The following is a 17,381-nucleotide window of genomic DNA, read 5'->3' as shown; positions in this document are numbered from 1 at the left end:
CTCCCTCTGATAGCTCCCTTCCCTCCTAACCATCTCCACTTATTCAGTTCTCAGTTTTCTCTACTTCTCTGTGGAGCAGCGGCTTGTCATTCCTCATTCCTCATTAGGTAACAGCAGACCAAACCCTCTCATAATGCTCTATACATTCCTCATTGCTCGAGCCTCATTGCCTCGAACCGATGATCCTTTTAACATTCATGCCTCCGTCTTTCTCACAGCTACTGTGAAATGAGGAAAAATTATACAAAAATATTGTCCAATCTCGTATTTTCTCATCCTCCATTATCGGAGCTAGAGGGGCGTATCGGCGTAGCGGGGTCGTTTCCGAGGTAAAGAGGCCCTTATAAAGCTGTGACGCAAGGCCGAAATTGGCGCTGAATTAGAGCGGCTGGTACGCAGCGACCAGTTATGGTAATTTTCCAAGCGGGTATCGAGATGCGGTGCAGGCAATTATGGATTTTGTGGCGTGTTTGTCTTAAGGCGGCGTCTGAGCAAGGGCGAAAATTGCGCTCCCAAAAGGCTTCGTCTTGCTTCCCTTTTTTTGTACAAGTTGCTGTGAGCCAGATGGTGAGAGCCAGTTGGTGAGAGCCGGTTGGTAAGAGCCGGCTGGTGAGAGCCAGGTGGTGAGAGCCGGCTGGTGAGAGCCAGGTGGTGAGAGCCGGCTGGTGAGAGCCAGTTGGTGAGAGCCGGTTGGTGAGAGCCAGGTGGTAAGAGCCGGCTGGTGAGAGCCGGCTGGTGAGAGCCAGATGGTAAGAGCCGGCTGGTGAGAGCCAGATGGTAAGACCAGGCTAGTGAGAACCATAAACAAACTACGAACATCTGGTCCATCTGGTCCAGAGAGGTTTTTTAAGGGTTTACATCAAACATACTGGAACAGTCTTTGACGGGGGGGGGGGGGGGTACTGAGGTAGACTCGAAGCATGGGGCACTTGATCTATAAGCTCCGGTCGACAACGGTGCTTGACACGTCGTCATCCCTGAGCAACCCTATACCTTGACTTTTGGGACTCACTAATCCATGCCCACAGCTAATGTAAAAATTGCAGAAAGGCGGAATGGGGGAAGGGGGAGTGTTAGCGAAAGTTAATTTGCACGTTTAGCGTCTATTACGAGAGTTAAACCGCGGCAGATGGCGCTGGGGAGGTGGCAGAGAGGTGGCAGGGTTGTGGCGGAGAGGTGGCTGGGTTGTTTTGTTGTTAAAGATTCGCTACCTGAATCAAAATTCTAAGTAGCACGGGCTATGGTGAGCCCGTATTTTTTAGGTGGCATGGGGAGGTTAGTGTCCTTGCCTTGTGAAGGTGATTAGTATACCAAGTGTAGGTAAGTATATGTTAGCCAGAGAACAGTCAGATTTCAATATTAACTCTGACTTCCTTCCTTCTCCTGCGCTTCTCTCCCCATTCCTTGCCCCATTTACCCCTCCCCTCCCTCCTCTCCCACACTCCCCATCTCCCATCTCTACCTCCCATCTTCCCTTCAGTAACCTATCTTCCCTCGTCCTTACCTTACACCGGTGGGTGCAGGAGTAGACGACTTCTGGCTCAGTTAACAGGCTGAGAGTTTTTCTTCCTAGTTCTACATTTACATTCTCCTAGTTCTCCCTGGAACACCACTCGCCAATCGGTTTACAACCAGGGGACCAATAGGAAGAGCTGGAATTGTGGTTATCCAGGATGAGGCGATGGGATGTTTGGTATATCGATTGATGAAGATTAAGCCACCCAAGAGGTGGCACGGGCATGAATAGCCCGTAAGTGGTGGCCCTTTTGAGCCATTACCAGTATCAATAGCTGATACTGGAGATCTGTGGAGGTGCGACTGCACCCTGCGTGACGGGAGATGTATCCCGTCTTGGTATATCGCATCCTATAGTTAGATATATCGCTGCTGACTAGAGTTAGCCTCAAGAGCTGAGGTGGAATGCCAGGATCTCCACCTAGAAGGGTATGTCATACCCCAGCAAGCACAGGTACAAGGATCAGTACCGAAGCGGATATATGCAGACCCAAGCCAGGAGAATAGACAGGAGTTGAGTGTAGCGCGAGCACCAGTTATCGCTCTGAAGACCGCGTGTTGGAGGCGATGGTCATCAGGTCGCCCACTGTCACAGGGACTCCAGTAGTGAGCTAGAACAATGGAAGTTTAAGAAGCTGAGGGGCATGCGAGAGGGTCCCCCGGATCACCTGCGGGACTTGCTACACTCTCCCACCGGTACTAAAATTCGGCGCGAAGGATTTGCTTGTTATTGTGAGGAATGGAAGAATTACCAGGACCCCTCAGGCGGGTATCATAGAGAACGTTGTTAGGGGCAACTTTGATAAACCAGGCGCTCGTGGGCTTGAAGGATCGTTTGTGAGTATAATGGAAGCGTGGAGGGATGGGCTGTCATTAATAATATATACTGCATGCAAATCCCAGATCATGTTTGGGGCGTGAGGGAGCCCCCGAAGCCAAGACGAAGATCAGAAGCGGCGATAAGTAACTGCCCTGGTGTGCCCCTTGACGTCCTGCTCGCTGATTGGTAGAGGCGGCGAGGGGGAGATACGCAGGAGCCGATAAGAGATAGTGTCGGCCCACCGTTTAACTCCCTTTGTGCCCACGCCTCTGACATCCTTGTGGCTTGTTGCTTCACACTGTTACGATGCCCGTTAACACCCCTCACGCCGCCTCAACTTTGAATCATGTTTACATTATTCCGCACACTGCTCAGTTCCCCACCGCGAGGTGTCGCTGCTGTGCTACCTTGCGCCGCCACGCAGGGAACCCCACCACCCAACACCAACACCCACAACTTACCCCACAAACCTCACTAAACCCATCACTCACGAAACGGAACTCTTCACACTCCAATTTACTCTTATCAGACAAATCTGCCTTTTACCGCAAGGGTCAATCTATCACACCAGAGAGTCGAGCAGCGCAAACAGCCAACATTAATACAATGGAAACGAATTTTCCAACTAGGGAAGGCGCGGGCCCGGCCACAGCCCGCCACAAAAGCGGCCAGAAAGCCCTTTCAGTTTGCTCCAGCATTCTGGCCCTCCACACTCATCCCCGCACCCATAAATCATCGTCTCGGACCTCAGGTATATATATATGATTTCTCCGTGAGCCATCAACCTCATCATTTCAATTCTTACGGCCACTGATCTCACTGTGACGGGACTTATAACAACTATTTGTTATACGTATAAACGAACGTATAAAAACGTATAAACGTTATACGTACGAACGTATAAAAATGAACCGTTGTAGGCAACAAACTTCACATTTTGTACTAAAATTTTGTACAGGGCACGAAAATTAGGCCGTACACCTAAAATATGAATTTTTCAAAGACCTATTTCAACGCAGATAGTTATTAAATTAGGCCTAATACAGCATATATTAAACTTGGACTGCATTTTCCTAGACTAACAGAAAGCTGTCAAGACATCCTATCGTTAAAATATATTGTAAGAATTAGAACGATATCCGCGGGTGTCCAGAGAGCAATTACCCGGGTAAGGAAATTATAAAAAGAAAAATTGAATAAAAAACTGAAAATCACGCATGATGTAGAGCTAAAATTCGGGGGACAGGAGCTGAAGATCAGTCTTCAAAGCTAGGTACAGCTATCAGAACGAAGAGGTCATAGATGGAAACTGGAGATTCGAATGAGTCATACGTGAGTCATACGTGAGTCATACATGTGTCATACGTGAGTCATACATGAGTCATACGTGAGTCATACGTGGTTCATACGTGAGTCATACGTGAGTCATACATGAGTCATACGTGAGTCATACGTGAGTCATACGTGAGTCATACATGAGTCATACGTGAGTCATACGTGAGTCATACATGAGTCATACGTGAGTCATACGTGAGTCATACGTGAGTCATACATGAGTCATACGTGAGTCATACATGAGTCATACGTGAGTCATACGTGATTCATACGTGAGTCATACGTGAGTCATACATGAGTCATACGTGAGTCATAAATGAGTCATACGTGAGTCATACATGAGTCATACATGAGTCATACGTGATTCATACGTGAGTCATACATGAGTCATACGTGAGTCATACGTGAGTCATACATGAGTCATACGTGAGTCATACGTGAGTCATACATGAGTCATACGTGAGTCATACATGAGTCATACGTGAGTCATACATGAGTCATACATGAGTCATACGTGATTCATACGTGAGTCATACATGAGTCATACGTGAGTCATACGTGAGTCATACATGAGTCATACGTGAGTCATACGTGAGTCATACATGAGTCATACGTGAGTCATACATGAGTCATACGTGAGTCATACGTGATTCATACGTGAGTCATACATGAGTCATACGTGAGTCATACGTGAGTCATACATGAGTCATACGTGAGTCATACATGAGTCATACGTGAGTCATACATGAGTCATACGTGAGTCATACATGAGTCATACGTGAGTCATACATGAGTCATACGTGAGTCATACATGAGTCATAGAGACATCATGAAGAACGTTGTCAGTGTCAGCGTTGTCAATAAATGGAATTGCTTAGACATAGAAGTCATTGAAGCTAATTCGATTCAGAATTGTAAATGTAAATATGATAAAAGCGAGATAACTGGGTCAGTGCATTAATGCAAGAACAATCGGAAGGCGGGGCCAGGAGCCTAGCTCGACCCTGCAAGCACGTCTAGGTGAGTACATACACACCCACATGCGCGCGCGCGCTCGAGGTTTAATTCCCGTAGTCTAGCCTCGTAGCTCATACCCCTCAGCTCGGGTACTAGTCTGCTGACATATGCCAGCAGACTAGTACCCGGGCTGAGGGGTATGAGCTACGAGGAAACACTACGAGAACTGAATCTCACGACGCTGGAAGGTAGAAGTGTTAAGGGGAGACGTGATCACCACATACAAGTTTCTCAGGTGAATTGATGGGATAAATAAAGACTGATTACCACAACTGTGGTACTCGCACAAGGGAACACAGACGGAAACTGAGTACACAAATGAGGCATAGAGACATTAGACAGAACTTTTCAGTGTCTGAGTAGTTAGCAAATGGAATGCATTAGGCAGTGGAGGCAGACTCCATACACAGTTTCAAATAGACACGATAGAGCCCAATAGGCTCAGGAATCTCTACACCAGTTGATAAATAGTTGAGAGGCGGAACCAAAGACCCAAAGCTCAACCCCCGCGAGCACAATTAGACGAGTACAGTATAGTGATCCAACCACTGCCCAATTGAGACCGGTTTCTCTATAAACTATATGCCTGATAGCCTAATATCATAATAATATAATGCAAACTCTGAATTTCCAAACAGCTGATGACCCCCAAGTCTCGGTCAATTTCAGATACCAGTCTCAAAATCGATCTTCCCTGCGGCACCCTGCTATCACTCTCTAGGTAAGACTATAAAATATATGTCTATATATATTTATATAAGAGTAGTTTCACGAGCAAGGGTTTAGATAGTCGTAAGACGAGTCTGGCTTAGGGGTTGGTGGGTCCCAAAAGACGTGAGATCTTAAGTGGGTCATGAGATCTTAACTATACCTTCATCCAAGCTTCATGTGGTGGTCGTGTTCACTTAACCGGATTGGACCGATGGTGGTAGTTGGTACGACTGGTTGGGCCTTCACTCAGGTGGGCATTTGTATAACTGCTTATTGGGTTTATATGATGTGTATAGCTGGTTATGGCTACAGCTGGTTATGGCTACAGCTGGTTATGGCTACAGCTGGTTATGGCTACAGCTGGTTATGGCCACAGCTGGTTATGGCCACAGCTGGTTATGGCCACAGCTGGTTATGGCTACAGCTGGTTATGGCTACAGCTGGTTATGGCTACAGCTGGTTATGGCTACAGCTGGTTATGGCCACAGCTGGTTATGGCCACAGCTGGTTATGGCCACAGCTGGTTATGGACACAGCTGGTTATGGCCACAGCTGGTCATGCCCACAGCTGGATTCTGGGCACTCTTACTGATGGCCGAATAACTGAATATGATTTTTGGATTTGTTTTTCTTCCATTTGTATGTAATATCATGTATTTCAATTTAACATTTATTAATTCACTCCCACACACACAAAACTCTTAATTCTTCAACTCCCCCCCCCCCTCCCCCTCCTCCCCCCACACCCACACACACCCACACACACCCACACACACCCACACACACCCACACACACACACACACACCCACACACACACACACACACCCACACACACCCACACACACCCACACACACCCACACCCACACACACCCACACACACCCACACACACCCACACACACAAAATAAGACAAGACAGAGAAGGCTGGGCTGATTGCATATTTCTGGACTGCCAAAAAGCCATTGACACAGTACCACACAGGAAGTCACTATGCAGACTTGAGAGGCAGGCGGTAGTTAGCGGTAACGAATTAACATGACTAACGAATTACGGGTGGTAGCTTGAGACTCAGATGTGTCATAGAGATGTCAGAAAGTTTTATTTTAAGGACAATGAGGAAATAAATGACCTAACGGAACAGGTTGTGCAGACAAACTCAATTCGCAAATTTTAAAAGCAGATATGATAGGGAAATAAGTCAGGATTGCATTAGACAACCTGCGGCCTGAAAAGCGGGGGTCCAAGAGCTAGTTTTCGTTCCTGTAGGCACAAATAGGTGCGTACACTACAAGTTGTTAAATCACAAATTCACAAATACACAACCCCCTCCCCCCCCAAAAAAAAAGAGAGGAACAGGAAAAAAATAACTGGATAATTAAATTCTTCATCAAACTTCAGAAACCATTAATAGCTAGAATGAAAAGGTGATTAGAAGTCATTGAGATTTCTTGGGTAGAGCAGAGGCTCGACATTTGATTCGCCGCGGCTACTTAGCAGCTCTAACAAGGCAGCGAGGATGACAGCCCTCGGTGTATACACATAACGACCCTGGCACTCTGTATTCAGGGGGCAGAGGCACCGCCCTCTGGAGACCTGGAGAATGCCAATTTGGTGGCATAAAGTGGGTGTTTGTATGCCCTACACCCAAAGGGGCCGCGGGATGTGTAATAAGGATGGGGAGGCAAGGTGGGGGGGTTGGGGGGTTGGGGGGGGGGGGATGGTGGCACTTTGGTGGGGTGTGGTGGTGGGGGGTGGTCGAGTGGGGGTAGGAGGCTGGTCTAGTGGGGGTAGGAGGCTGGTCGAGTGGGGTAGGAGGCTGGTCGAGTGGGGGGTAGGAGGCTGGTCTAGTGGGGGTAGGAGGCTGGTCGAGTGGGGGGTAGGAGGCTGGTCTAGTGGGGGTAGGAGGCTGGTCGAGTGGGGGGTAGGAGGCTGGTCGAGTGGGGTAGGAGGCTGGTCGGGTGGGAGAGGAGGCTGGTCGAGTGGGGGTAGGAGGCTGGTCGAGTGGGGGTAGGAGGCTGGTCTAGTGGGGGTAGGAGGCTGGTCGAGTGGGTGGAGGAGACTGGTCGAGTGGGGGGGAGGAGGGTGGTCGAGTGGGCGAGGAGGGTGGTCTAGTGGGGGTAGGAGACTGGTCGAGTGGGGGTAGGAGGCTGGTCGAGTGGGCGAGGAGGGTGGTCTAGTGGGGGTAGGAGGCTGGTCGAGTGGTTTAGGAGACTGGTCGAGTGGTTTAGGAGACTGGTCGAGTGGTTTAGGAGACTGGTCGAGTGGTTTAGGAGACTGGTCGAGTGGTTTAGGAGACTGGTCGAGTGGGGGGGAGGAAAACTGTTGCAAGAAACCATACCAAAATAGCACCATCACATAACTTAAACAGGTCGAGCATGCAAAAGTCGACCGATATTAATGAAAAACTTGAATCCTTCAAATATACCAACATTGTTAGCTTAGGTTAGAGTAAAATAAGAGCTTCGGGGTCACCGGTTCGAGCCTCCTACAACCCAGGTCAACGGAAGGTTAGGTTAGGTTAAGTTAGGTTGGGTTAGATTAGATTAATTAAAGTTGTAGATATAAAAGTATTGCGCTGATTTAAAGTGTGTTTATTTCCTTATAATTGTATTTTTTTGTATTAAAAGATTATTAATTCTGTTATCGCTGTTTTGTCTTTAGATTTATTCTTTCGGGAGTTTGACCCAAGGGGACCTCGATAAGCCTAACAGCCTTCCCGTCCCAACAAATGGAAATTAATAACACTTATTATAGTTAAAGAGTTGTATAATGTTGTCATAAACTTTAATGTTGTTTGAGTCATTACTCATAACCAGCATACAGACAAATACACCTGGTGAGAGGTGTAAAGATCCCACAAACAACTAACCGCTGTCCAACTGAAATTTGCGACTTTCCCTGAATACTACTGAAGCTCAGAGGAATTAGTGGTCCGCGCCATTTTCCGTGTTGATTAGTATCTTTTTAGGGCTTCTACCTCTACCTTCTACCTTCTACCTTCTATCCCTCTGTCTAGTCACGGGAGACATCTCCCGTCACGCAGGGTGCAGTCGCACCTCCACAGATCTCCAGTATCAGCTCTTGATTGATTGATAAAGATTAAATCACCCAAAAGGTGGCACGGGCATGAATAGCCCGTAAGTGGTGGCCCTTTTAAACCATTACCAGTATCAAAAGCTGATACTGGAGATCTGTGGAGGCGCGACTGCACCCTGCGTGACGGGAGATGTCTCCCGTGATCAGCTCTTGATACTGGTAATGGCTCCAAAGGGCCACCACTTACGGGCTATTCATGCCCGTGCCACCTTTTGGGTGGCTTAATCTTCATCAATCAATCAATCTGTCTAGTGCTCTTGCATCTTGGTTAAATTAGAAGAGGATTTCTCCAATATTTGTTTGAGGTTGATTAAAGGAATACAAATTAACTGTACAATGAATTACATTTATTATAAATTTACATAATGTTTCGAACCTACATGGTTCATTCTCAAGTGAGGAGACAGGAGTAGTTGTGTTTTTAGATTCAGTTACTCGGAACAAAAAGTTCCAAGTAGCACGGGCTATGGTGAACCCGTCGTACTTACCTGGCACAGGTGATGTGCCGGGACTGGATTGATTGATTGATGAAGATTAAGCCACCCAAGAGGTGGCACGGGCTTGAATAGCCCGTATCGGGACAGTTGCTGTTGTTGTTTTAGATTCAGCTACTCGGAACAAAAAAGTTCCAAGTAGCACGGGCTATGGTGAACCCGTCGTACTTATACCTGGCATCACCTACAATCACACCCACCCAAACTCATTCATATATATGTCTAACCTACGCTTGAAACAATCAAACGATCCTACATCTATTAATTATAGTACCCGGTAACTTTGCTCTATAAATTAACAACCCTATTTCCAAAACCAGTATTTACCCAGGTCTTTCCCGAATCTAAATTTATCCAATTTATATCCAAATGGTGCTTAATCTGAGGCTAGCTGTGAGGATATCTTACACTTAACTGATTAATGCTCTCGCACCAAATGTGTTCTAATTGGCGGATTACATTGTGATATACCACGAATTAGCCAAATCGTGTTAGCACTTTGCTCCTCTCCTAATTCCCATGCCGGATATGTTATCTTTGTAAAAGAACTTTATTGAATTTCAAGCGACGGATTGTTGTATTTGCTGTTAGTTTGAGTGGGAAGGGAAGCATTTAACAAAGGCTTCAGTCTGCCCAACGACGCAGTTATTTCATCTTGTTGTTGTTGTTATAGATTCAGCTACTCGGAACAAGTTCCAAGTAGCACGGGCTATGGTGAGCCCGTAACTTACCTGGCACAGGAGCGGGGCAAGAAGCACGGACTATGGTGAGCCCGTAACTTACCTGGCACAGGAGCGGGGCAAGAAGCACGGACTATGGTGAGCCTCGTGGACGGGAGATGTCTCCCGTCAGTTATTTCATCATTTATGTATTCATTTATTCATTTATAACATATGTCAGGTGAAATACTTGCACATACGCACCAATTCACTAAGTTAAAATCCGTTAAAATTTTAAATTTCTGCCCGTTAAAATCGCGGCAAACGGCCCCTCATGTGCTGGCAAACAGGCCTTTATGCCTCTTAATCTTGTTTGCAAAGACGGGCAATTGTAGGTATGTTCTTGATGGAATTTGCGATAGCTGCCTTCAGTTCAAGGAGCGTGTGAGGATTGTCTTTGTAGAGCCCGGCTTTCCTTGCTCGCTGTTGATAACATTCAGTGGTGTGAGGTCGGGCGTCCTGAGGGGCCGAATCCTCTGGAATAATTCTACAAACATATGGTGTAGTACGTCAAGGGGACGTCAGATGTGTGTGCGCAGTACGTCAAGGGGGACATCAGATGTGTGTGTGAGCAGTACGTCAAGGGGACATCAGATGTGTGTGCGCAGTACGTCAAGGGGACACCAGATGTGTGAGCAGTACGTCAAGGGGACACCAGGTGTGTGTGTGCACAGTACGTCAAGGGGACGTCAGATGTGTGTGCGCAGTACGTCAAGGGGACACCAGGTGTGTGTGTGCGCGCAGTACGTCAAGGGGACACCAGATGTATGTGCGCAGTACGTCAGGGGGACATCAGATGTGTGTGCGCAGTAGCGGTGATGTCACTGGTTGTCTGAGGGTATGAGAGTGACGTCTAATAGACTCCACCGATGCCTCCGCATCGTCCAATCATTTCGCTAAAGGTCTTCATAACTTTCATTCTCGACAGCAGTCCATTGTACAAACATAAATCACTAATTTTGGTTTTCTGGAAAGAGTGCTGATTGAGCATGACCTTCCCTCACGGCAGTTGGATGACAACTGAGCTCACGAGCCCTCATTCGGTTCGCGAGATCTTGCCTTACGTCATTTTGCTCGTCGCTGATTGGCGCTTTCATCCCCTCTCGGCCAATCACAGCTTGCCAGTGTTCCTTCTCCCCTATTGGCTAAGACAGACCACGTAACTGACTGACGGAAGTGACGTTTGAATTTGAATTTCAGCGGCGGGAAACATGAGCGGCTTCGTTTCTCGCATCAAAAATTAAAAATTTTTATAGTATGAAGTAAATCACACACTCATATTTTAAATTACATCGTAAAGTTAATAAAATGAGTTCTCGTAGTATATTATAATGGAGTTGGCTTGTATATGTGTCTTAAAGTGGATATATAATACAAAATTGCCTGTTATGGCTGGTTCACTACTTATTGGACGTTTCTCGAAAACAGTACAATTCACCCAGAGTTTTCTTATAACGTAGGAGTTTGTTCTAATTTGTAATGGAACTCTAACAGCTAAACTAGTATCCACTGCTTCATAGGACTCTATTCAGAGTCTTAACACAAGTAATATATCGATGTTGCTGTTGTTATAGATTCAGCTACTCAGAACAAGTTCCAAGTAGCACGGGCTATGGTGAGCCCGTAGTGGACTTACCTGGGAGGGAGCCGAGCGGACAGCACGCTGGACTTGTGGTCCTGGGTTCGATCCCAGGCACCGGCGAGAAACAATGGGCAGAGTTTCTTTCACCCTATGCCCCTGTTACCTAGCAGTCAAATAGGTACCTGGGTGTTAGTCAGCTGTCACGGGCTGCTTGCTTCCTGGGGGTGGAGGCCTGGTCGAGGACCGGGCCGAGGGGACACTAAAGCCCCGAAATCATCTCAAGATAACCACCCTATGCCCCTGTTACCTAGCAGTCAAATAGGTACCTGGGTGTTAGTCAGCTGTCACGGGCTGCTTGCTTCCTGGGGTTGGAGGCCTGGTAGAGGACCGGGCCGCGGGGACACTAAAAGCCCCGAAATCATCTCAAGATAACCTCTCAAGAAGATATCAACTTTGCCAGTTGAGAGGGATGGGATCTTCCCTAATGACCGCCTCCAGGCCATTGGCTCAGCACCGATAAACCTGTTTCTTTATCGTCTCCTTCGAGGGCATCGTCAAGGTGTCCTTGTATCAGTTAACCTACTCTCAGGTGAACATCTTCACGTACTCTCAGGTGAACAGCTTCACCTACTCTCAGGTCAGCATCTTCACGTACTCTCAGGTGAACAGCTTCACCTACTCTCAGGTCAGCATCTTCACGTACTCTCAGGTGAACAGCTTCACCTACTCTCAGGTCAGCATCTTCACCTACTCTCAGGTGAGCATCTTCACGTACTCTCAGGTGAGCATCTTCACGTACTCTCAGGTGAACAGCTTCACCTACTCTCAGGTCAGCATCTTCACGTACTCTCAGGTGAGCATCTTCACGTACTCTCAGGTGAACAGCTTCACCTACTCTCAGGTCAGCATCTTCACGTACTCTCAGGTGAACAGCTTCACCTACTCTCAGGTGAACAGCTTCACCTACTCTCAGGTCAGCATCTTCACGTACTCTCAGGTGAACAGCTTCACCTACTCTCAGGTCAGCATCTTCACCTACTCTCAGGTGAGCAGCTTCACCTACTCTCAGGTGAACAGCTTCACCTACTCTCAGGTGAACAGCTTCACCTACTCTCAAAGTCAAACTATACTCCCCTACATCAAGGTTTACACTATGTTGTTATAGATTCAGCTACTTAGAACACAAGTTCCAAGTAGCACGGGCTATGGTGAGCCCGTAGTGGACTTACCTGGCACAGGAGCTGTATGTTTACACTAGTTGCTGGGTACCATTCAGATAAACACCTTACTTACCTGTGCCTAGGTGAGAGAGAGAATGAAGCACTCAACCTCTCCTCTACCTCTCGGGTGCATAAAACACACCCAGTGGTCCTGGGGCCAGATTCACAAAAGCACTTACGCAAGGACTTACGAACGTGTACATCTTTCCTCAGTCTTTGACGGCTTTGGTTACATTTATTAAACAGTTTACAAGCATGAAAACTTCCCATTCAACTGTTGTTATTGATATAAACAGCCTCCTGGTGCTTCGGAGCTCATTAACTGTTTAATAATTGGAAACAAAGCCGCCAAAGATTGAGAAAAGATGTACAGGTTCGTAAGTGCTTGCGTAAGTGCTTTCGTGAATCTGACCCCTGGGATTCAACCTACTATCAACTCACTGGGTAGGTACTCACAGGGAGCCGGTCGGCCGAGCGGACAGCACGCTGGACTTGTGATCCTGTGGTTCTGGGTTCGATCCCAGGCGCCGGCGAGAAACAATGGGCAGAGTTTCTTTCACCCTATGCCCCTGTTACCTAGCAGTAAAATAGGTACCTGGGTGTTAGTCAGCTGTCACGGGCTGCTTCCTGGGGGTGGAGGCCTGGTCGAGGACCGGGCAGCGGGGGACACTAAAAGCCCCGAAATCATCTCAAGATAACCTCAAGATAACCACCTGGTTATCGTGACGCCTGGACGAAAATAACAGTTATTTTACTTCAGATGTGTAAGCTTGTAACGACTGTGTACTGCAGGACTTGTGGAGTGCCAGTCTGGTAATTATGTTCTGAATAGGAGGCAATGCTGTACGTTCTTAAGACGTAATCCGAACGCTCGATTTAAGATTGTAGTTTAGAGGCTTTATTACTTGTTCCGTTCGAACGGCTCCGTCTGGCGGGTGACCTTGGCTTTGGCGTTAACACGAGTCAATAGGAATGTCAGCAGGTGGAATGCATTAGGCAGTGATGTGGTGGAGGCTGACCCCATACACAGTTTCAAGTGTAGATATGATAGAGCCCAATAGGCTCAGGAACCTGTACACCAGTTGATTGACGGTTGAGAGGCGGGACCAAAGAGCCAGAGCTCAAACCCCCGCAAGCACAACTAGGTGAGTACATACACGGGGCCTTGCGGCCGAGAGAACAGCGCTTGGGGGTCGTAGTCCTAAGGGGCCCGGGTCCGATTCCCGACAGAAGCAGGAACAAATGAAGTTTCTTTCACCTGATGCATCTGTTCACCTAGCTGTAAAAAAGTATCTGCGAGTTACCCAGCTGCTACGGGTTGCTTCCTGGGGATGTGTGTGTGTGTTTGTGTGTCAGAGAAATATATATGTAGTAGATATGATAGATAAAAAAAAAACAGGTTGGGAATCAGTACATTAGACAACCGACGGTTAGAAAGGCGGGGTCCAAGAGCTAACAGCTCGATCCTGCAGACACAAATAGTAAACACACACACACACACACACACACACACACACACACACACACACACACACACACACACACACACACACACACACACACACACACACACACACACGAAACATTAAAAATACATAACAATACTTGCCTGTAACATCCCCCCCCCCTCCAAAGACCCTTTGGTCCTAAGGTGAGGTTGAAAACATCTTCGTAATATACAAAATAAATAAAATTCACATTTGCATAAAAACTCAAATATTTTACTCAAAAAAATTATATATTAAAATATTTTTTTTAATCTAAAACAAGCATCGAGTAAGAAGCTAAATGCATATACAGGTAAGAGTAAGAACTTGTTCCACCTTAACCACTTCTCCCTCCCCCCCCCTCTCCACCCCACGCCCCTCCTCTCCACCCCACGCCCCTCCTCTGCACCCCCACGCCTCCTCCCCTCCACACCCTCCCTCCCTCAGTGAGAGGCTCTTACATACCTGCTGCAGGTGTGTGTGTGTGTGTGTGTGTTTTTGTCTGGCGAGTTTAATAGTTTCACAGTAGCTGGAGTCTTGGTTTATTAATCAAGTGCCGTGATAAGGGTAAACTAAAATCAGCGGGTTTATATCTAAGGCAGTGTACGTGGACCGAGGCAGACAGTGTACGTGGACCGAGGCAGACAGTGTACGTGGACCGAGGCAGACAGTGTACGTGGACCGAGGCAGACAGTGTACGTGGACCGAGGCAGACTGTACGTGGACCGAGGCAGACAGTGTACGTGGACCGAGGCAGACAGTGTACGTGGACCGAGGCAGGCAGTGTACATGGACCGAGACAGGCAGTGTACATGGACCGAGGCAGACAGTGTACATGGACCGAGGCAGACAGTGTACATGGACCGAGGCAGACAGTGTACGTGGACCGAGGCAGACAGTGTACGTGGACCGAGGCAGGCAGTGTACATGGACCGAGACAGGCAGTGTACATGGACCGAGGCAGACAGTGTACATGGACCGAGGCAAACAGTATACATGGACCGAGACAGGCAGTGTACATGGACCGAGACAGGCAGTATACATGGACCGAGGCAGACAGTATACATGGACCGAGACAGACAGTATACATGGACCGAATGGACCGAGGAACATCCCCTCCTCCCCGGCCCAAATTTTTTGCGTGGCCGCCTCTCCATACCTCAGCATCCCTCGGCCGCCATCTAGTTTATATTAAATTCAGGAGGCGTCATTATAGATTCAGAAAAGCCACAGCGGCCTGCGGGTATGCTAAGCATCTGCGGCCGTCAGCCTGGCCGTCAGCCTGGCCGTCAGCCCTAGCCGTCAGCAGCGGGCTACGGCTGACGGTAAAAAATAACGATCTACCGTCAGTCATCTAATCACCGGCGATAAGATCATGCGACACATCTCGTCACCTCGTTAGTGGGGACCCTGAGGGCCCCGGCTAGCTATCGGCCCCCCCACACACTCTGGCCCCCCCTGCCTATCTTCGGTCGGGGCCCCCCTGACCGGCCCTCCAGCCCTTACCCTCTCTCACCCTGCCTCCCCCTTACCTCTCACCTTGTTCCCCTTACCCCTTACCCCTTACCCTTATACCTCATCCCCTCTATTCCTCACCAAGTCGAGTTCATAAGCAACTTTCAAAGGCAATTGGAGGTAAAGGACAAGAAAGAACGGTTCCAAATAATTCACATTGCGAAAGGAAATCCAGAGAATTGTTGTTGTTGTTTAAGATTCGCTACCTGGAACAAAAAGTTCCAAGTAGCACGGGCTATGGTGAGCCCGTTGAGGACTAATCCAGAGAGGCTTAATTGTCCTCTTGGCAAGCGCCCCCGTCCAACATACTCATGCTGGCAGAATACTGGGACTCAAAGTTTATAGAACAGGAATCCAAATTAATCTAAATGACAGGATCAACAAAGGGCCAATAAACAGGTTTAGGGCCAACTGAGGAGATTTCGAAGCCTCAGCATGGACATAGAGCTACAGTTTTATTAGGCCACATCTAGAATACCCCTGTAATACCACTACATACCCTAAGCAACACTAGCTCGCTGATACTACAAAGCATTGCACAACAGAGGTCTCAGAAGAGCTGCAACAGATCGTTCAACATATGACCAGACAATCCAGGAGCTCCGTGAATTGGTGAACAGCTACTGAACATAAGACTGCAACAGCAAGCCACCAGTGTGGGGAATGGATTGGAAGGATTATTTCAACACGAGACAGCGAGGCCACTCCCACAGTTGGTGGCCCCTAGAGTTTTGATCTGCTTTAATCCACAATGCATAATTCCAAGATGAAATACTGACCAGAAAGCGCGCGCACACAGACACACACACACACACACACACACACACAGACACACACACACACACACACACACACACACACACACACACACACACACACACACACACACACGCACACACACACACACACACACACACACACACACCGTGTCAGCAAGGCGGACAGCCCGCCTCCTATCTCAGCTGATACTATATTTCACATTTGTACAACTGTTTCTTTCACCTGTGCCTATCCATCTTATCCCTCCCCCCCCTCCCCCTCCCCTCCCCCTCCCCTCCCCCTCCCCCCCCTCCCCTTCCCCAGAAAAGGGGGAAGAAGTAGTGTTCGTGATTTAGTTTGTATCTCCATTACTCTGTTTCTGTCTTATTCTTCTTTGCCTTGTTCGTCTGTTTATCTGTTTTTTTCTCTTTCAATCTCTTCCATTCCCTTCGTTTTCGTACCATGCTAATTATTCTCCTATCATGCCCTCCTGTCCCTGTGCCTGTCCACATCTCCCTTTCCTTTCTATCCATCAATCCCTCTCATCCATATATATATATATATATATATATATATATATATATATATATATATATATATATATATATATATAATATATTTATTTATAAATATAAATATAATATATTGATATAAAGCAATATAGAGTTAAGAATATTATTCTAACGTACATGCTTCACAAAATGTGATATAACGCTATATAATGTGATATAATATTACGCTATATAATATATATATTTTATTTCCAATTGTAGTACATTAATATGATATGCCGGGATTAAGAGCTGTTATTTATTATAGCATGTGATATACCGCTATGTGATATACCGCTATGTGATATATGAGGTTGTGATATATGGGAGGACGAGGCGCCTCTTGGGCTCCGGCAGCAGGTGTAGGGGGGGGGGGGTAATTAAGGAGACACTGTTACACCTGTCCACTCTTAATTACCTGCTTGTTTGTTCTGATGATATCTTAATGACGCGACTTTTCACGGGTATTAGAAAGTTAATTGAGGGGTAGATATTGAAATGTGTACCCGAGGCCCTACCAGCACACACACGCGCGCGTGCGTACACGCGCACACACGCA

This window comes from Procambarus clarkii, chromosome 30, assembly GCF_040958095.1.
Source record: "Procambarus clarkii isolate CNS0578487 chromosome 30, FALCON_Pclarkii_2.0, whole genome shotgun sequence".
NCBI lineage: Eukaryota > Metazoa > Arthropoda > Malacostraca > Decapoda > Cambaridae > Procambarus > Procambarus clarkii.
This window is presented reverse-complemented; position numbering follows the sequence as displayed.